The sequence below is a fragment of the Canis lupus genome, chromosome 14 (genome assembly GCF_003254725.2).
Source record: "Canis lupus dingo isolate Sandy chromosome 14, ASM325472v2, whole genome shotgun sequence".
Classification (NCBI taxonomy): Eukaryota; Metazoa; Chordata; class Mammalia; order Carnivora; family Canidae; genus Canis; species Canis lupus.
The window spans coordinates 31909733-31915732 of record NC_064256.1 but is presented as its reverse complement, the minus strand read 5'-3'; positions in this window follow the sequence as shown (position 1 = coordinate 31915732).

Sequence of the window (6000 nt, the reverse complement as noted above, 5' to 3'; positions counted from 1 at the left end):
CCTTCTGAGCAGCAGATTTCTATGTTCTTTTCTTACTGAGCTACCCAGTAAGTCCTGCAGAAACCTAAAATGCAACATATCTGTCATTCAGTTTGTGAGAGAATGTGCCAGACACACCAGTCTCTATAAATTCAGGAGTGAACAGGATAAATACTGTTTCTCCTTTCATGGAATTTGCATTTTTGTGGTGGAGGTCAACTCCCTTTTGAAGAAAAATAAAGCAGGATGAGGGGATAGGGAAATGATGGTGTTCACGTTTTAGGGGACCTCAGGGAAGTCTTCTCTGAAGAGGAGCCTTGGAGCCCAGACTTGTGCAAAGTGAGAGGGTCATGGGTTCTTTGCAGGGAGAGCATTCTAGGCAGAGGATTTTCTCCAGTTTGCTTGTTTCCCATCCACTTGGTTGCTCAAGCTAGAAACTTGGCTGTCCTTATGTATTCCCTTTCTCACCCTACATGCCCCAAATTCATTGGACCTACCGTTTTTGAGACCTAAACATGGAATTGCAAAGATAACTACCAGGTGGGTGTCATCAGAATTGTTGTGGGGATGTGAAACAGAAAGGTTCAATGTCAGCAAGAGCTTTCTGGTGAGTGATGGATCATATGTAAAATCAATACCCCCTTCTTTGGTTGTGATGGTGGCCTCCTGTAAAATTTTATTAGTGTTCTTTTTGTCTAGAGTGAGCACCTCTCAGTGTGTCATGTATTCTGTAGCCACTATTTAAATAGTTGTTCGTGTTTAGTGTTTAGACACTAAACCTACACTTGGAGGGGAAGTCAGAGAGCTGAGGGGTCTGGGACTTGGACTATGGACTACTGAGTCAGAATGTTCACGTTGTCTCCTCAGCTTGGTTCTTTATCCTCTTTAGCCTCAGTCTATCACTCTCTACAACTGTAGTGGCATTCCTATTAATCTTTAGGAGAGGTTTTGGAAGGTTTATCTAGTCTTTTATTTTGGAGGCTTTTTTTGGGGGGGTATTCCTATAGTTTTTTTTTTTAATGGGCTGCATTTATTTTTTGCCAAATGAATTTTTCACAAATTCATTTTTAAAAAATATTTTATTTATTTGAGAGAGAGTGAGAACACAAATGAGGAGGGGCAGAGGGAGAAGGAGAAGACGACTCTGGGTTGAACAGGATCATGACCTGAGCCAAAGGCAGACGCTTAAGGACTGAGCCACCCAGATGCCCCTTGCACTACTGAATGCTGCTATGGGCCAGTTACCGATGATGCAAAGAACAAGACAGGATTTCTCCCCTCCATGAACTTTAGAGTGTGGTAAAGGGAATGAGAGGAAATGAACCAGAACCTCTGGGTTGGGTGTGTGCCAGACCCTGCTGGCTCTTCGCTCAGCCGCTCTTTCCATCTTGCTGGCTAACGGGGCCTCGATTTAAAAAAGAGAAGATTAGGGTAGGAGGCAGTGATACCCTCAAAGAGGGTGGGCTCTGTTCAAAGTATGAATCATTATTGGTTTAAATCAATTGTGTAATCCCATTTCTCTCTGCCATGATTAGTTGGAATGGCCATGTGGCTGTGTTCTGGCCAATGAGAAAGACTCCAGAACCTTGGGAAACTTATCTGGAAAGGGTTCCCTCGCTCATCGAAACCCAGAGACAGTGGGTAGAGCGCCTCTCCCTCTCTTCTTGCCTCTGAGTGTGGTTTTTGAGGTGAAGGTGGTTAGGCTGGAAGGCCAATATTGGGCATGATCAGGAAGGGGGTAGATCCATGGTGACACTGTGGAACCGCAAAACCAGCCGCACCACTGTCTCCAGGACTGTTGTTCTCCAAGGTAATCGTGGTAACAATCTCCCAATTGTTTCAGCAGCTTTTAGACAGCCATTAATTACTGGCACTTGAAAAAAATCCTAATGATAGATATTTCATTAAAGTCAGGTACAAATCCTTAAAGAAATGCAGAGTTGAGAGAGGTAACTTGGCCGGAGGAAATGAAGGGAGGTTTCCTAGATGAGGTCAACTTTGAATTGCCTTTGAAAGAACAGGTGGAAATTCACCAGGTAGAAACACAAGGAGCACCCTTCCAGGTGGAGGAGGGCTACATAGACTTTTTAAACTCATTTGTGGTTTTGAGGTATCCCAAATATTTTATAGGTTCTTAGTAGAATGGATTCATGGCATTGGTGGATTTAACATTCATTTACATGTGATCTTTAAAGGTTTTAAATTAAGCATATAATCTGAAACGTTCAGCAACCTGTAATTTGTCCAAGACTTGGGTCAAAACCTTGGCGGCCTTCTGTCTTGGAAGTAGAGTGAGTGGTATGGGCAGTGTGCCAGTTGGAAGAGTGAAGAGCACACAGTGCAGCCTCCCGGGGTTTTGCCCATAACTCAGTAACTTCCACGAAACATTTGAAATTTGCTTTTTTTGTTAATCCTATTTGAGAAGCAGATGCCAAGATGGGATTAAACAGGCTAGGATTTATATTAGGGAGCCACCCTTGGGAGAGAAATGGGGAGGGAGCTGGGTGAGGTCATGAGACTGGGATGCAATTGTAATGCAGGAAAAGGGGAGAAGGAGGGAAGGTCGAGTGGAAGAGCCTAGAGACTGAGTGTTCTAAGGAAGGTTTTGGAAGGCCATGAGGGAAGTCTTACCTCCAAAGTTGCTGTCACAGAAGTCCCCTGCCTCCCAGGAGTGGGGCTGCCTAGGTACCCTGTCCCACTCAAAGCATCCAGTGGGAAGCATGACCTTGGTACACAAGTGACAATGGATTTCATGGCACAGCAGCTGGAACTTTGTCTATTGCAGTTAGAGGTTGGCAGGGGTGTTCTGCTTCTTTTCAAAAATTGTCTTAAAAAGAAAACTACTAAGACTGGTTATGGAAGTAAAAAAAAAAGATAAAATATTGGTATATTTCATAGGCAAAGTTCTTTTGGGGGGATCATGAGATCCTTTCAGAACTTGATATCAGATATTCTCTGTCCCTAGAAAAATTCCCATGTAGAAAGGAGACCGTGGTGTAGTATGAGCCTTCATCTTAGGTTCCTGAATTCCTAGCTTTTCCGTGGCTATGTTCCCATTAACTGCACTGTGGCCCCTCTATGGCTCTCCAGTACACGGCATTTGGACTCCTTCTGCCAATTGCTGGTCCTCCTTCTGGGAGAGACTCATGGGTTTATTTGCAGCTGCAAATAAAGTTTCCCTTGAAAGATAAGCTAAGAGTACCTATGTCTTGCCTTTCTCAGGGCCCCTTAGGGACACTTCCCAGTCTTAGATCTCTCTGAATCCTTTCTGAGTACTAATTTCTAGAATATCCAAAGGATGGGATTACTTTTATGTTTAGATCTTGACCATTGCCTTATCCACTTGGTCGGTTACGACCTCTTCTCGCTTTCTTATCCCATAGGAGTCCTCCTTTCTAAAATTTGGGGTTGAGAGCCTAGACTGTGATCTAGTTTTCATTCTCAATATTTAAGTGTATGTACCCCTCCTTTAAGTTCCTTCCAATCCCTGTGCTCATAGAATCAGAAAAATGAAATATATAATACAAGCATATACATACTCTCAGACATTGTAATAAAAATACATAGGTAGCTGATGCTCATTATTAGGATAGTTATGTTCCATAAAGTCCCAGTGAGCATTGAATTACTGAATATAGGACCATCGAAGTAGGAGAAATCTGCATATATATGTACATAGCTTTCATAGATTATAATTTTAAGTGCAGTAAACAACTTATCCCATAGATTTTGTTTTCTTTGTGGTACAAAAGAGAAAACAAGTTTTTAGAAGTGGTAAGCGACTCACCTGAGGCCACCTCACTGACAGGTGCTAGATTTGGGATTCAAACCCCATCTAACTGTCCCAGAGCCTGGGCTTCTTGCACTGCACTGCCCCCTATCCTCTCCACCCTGTGCTCATCCCTTCATATGAGAGCTGAAACCAGCAGGCAGAGTGTTGCTCTGTCCTCTTTCACCTCAGCTGGGAATGTGCTTGTTGGAGCCACCAAAATTTTCACCACCCCCTGGTACTGCGGATGACCAGCGTAGCATGTGCATATCGATTTTGGTGTTGCAAATGAATTTGAGCCAGTGGGCAAATCTACAAGTAGGGAATTCTGAATAAGGAAGATTGTACAAGGATAGAAAAAAGTTTAAAGTGTATAAAAGGGCATAAAGTGAAGAGCATATCTCCTTTTCTCCTCCATCCTCATACACCCACATTATCTCCGTTCCCGGCTCCCTGGTCCTAAGGGAACTGCTTTTATCAGTCGATTATTTGTCCTTTCAGAGGTATTCTTCTAATAGCATCTTGAACAAAATGAGTGGTTAGTGATAGGGGATCTGAATCTGAATCAAAAAACAAGCAAACATGGACAAACAACTTACACTCTAGGCCTCAGCTCCTTGCTGTAAAATAGAGGGGATTACGTTGCCTACTAGGCTGGCTGGGAGCATTAGCAGTTTCATTCACATGAAGCACTTGTCATGGTAAATGGTATGAGTGACATCTGTGAGCTTCACCCACAAGCACTCTGGTCTTCCAACTGTACACACTGCTACAGGAAGGTTCTGATCTTTTTATCCCATTGCCTATGATTGACCCATGTCAATCACATAATCCATGTTCCCAGCCTTGGGTGCAGTTTCACAGTGAAGAATATGTCTGGAGAAAGGTTCACTAACTGTGCTCATTCTGTGCATCTCAAACCAATACCCCTTCTAGTTAGAGGATTTGTGAAAAAAGTCATAAAGATTTTTTTTAAGGACTGGTGTAAATGAAGGTTTAGCTTCCACTACAGCCAAATCCTGAGATAGAGGACACATTTCTTGATTCAAATACAATGGAAAGTGTTGCTTCACCCAGGGTAAGTATCCAGTAATGCCTGAGTGTTTTTTCCTTCTTTCAAGTGGAAGTCTGTCCTTAAGTTGAGAATCCATTTCCTCCCAGGGAAACGAGGCCCTCTGCCTTTCTGAGTGAATTTCAGGCATTGATTCTGCTCGAAATGATCTATATGAAATTAATTCCCTCAGGAAAATCAAACAGCTTTTTTTACCCTAGAAATTATCATTATTTTTCAATTATACATATATTTTCACTTACTAGATGTGCCACTGTTGGCAAAGCCTTTAGGAAGGATTTCACACAGGAGATACCATTTACTTAAAAAAAGACAGGGCTTTATCTGATTCAAATATTTCATGGTGTCAATCAAACAGCATATAAGAGATGTAAAAAATGAAACAGAAGACCATGCCATGGAGAAATGAGTCTGTGTTTGAATCGTTTATCTGCTTAATGTTCCTGGGCAAAGCTCTCTTGAAGCTTGGTTGTTTCTCTAAGAGCTCTGAATACTGGTATTTTCTTGCTTTGTGTATCTTTGGGATTTAATTCCTACTGACATCAAAGGGAAAAATGATAGCATGATGTAGGTCAAGATTTTGTGTTGAGGAGAGTTTCAGAGGCTTGTTAAAGAAGATAAAAAGCACTTCTGTTTTCTCATTTGCTCAGGATAGTTACATATAAGAGGGAACTCAGATTTCTCACAGTTTTAAGTAAGAAACGGAATATCTAAAATATGCTTATGCTTTTTCTGTATCCTTAAGCTTTTTGTAAGTATGTAGCCCCCAAAATACTTGAGTTGAAATCAAGAGAGGCAAAACTGATTCTGGTCATTAAACAAGTCTCAAGACTTTCCGTTTTTGAAGTCTCAGTTTGAGGCTGAAGTTAGGGATGATGGGAGCCTTTTACTGCTTTGCTCCCCAGAATTCCTGACCACAAATATTACTGTGGGTACTTATTGCCTGCCCCCAGCACCAGGATCAAAGTGGGGAAAGAAGCAAATCATTAGATGCTGCCAACTTTATTTCTTCTGACCTAATCAGCTTCACTCCAGCTCATTCTTTCTTGGTAGTCTGTAAGCTCCGCTCTAATTATGCATAAATGCTTTCTGTTGGCAGACCTCGATGAGAGGAAGGGGATATTCTCACTTTTTCATTGGGCTCTGTTTATAACTTGGAAAATTAGTAGATGAAGCATTG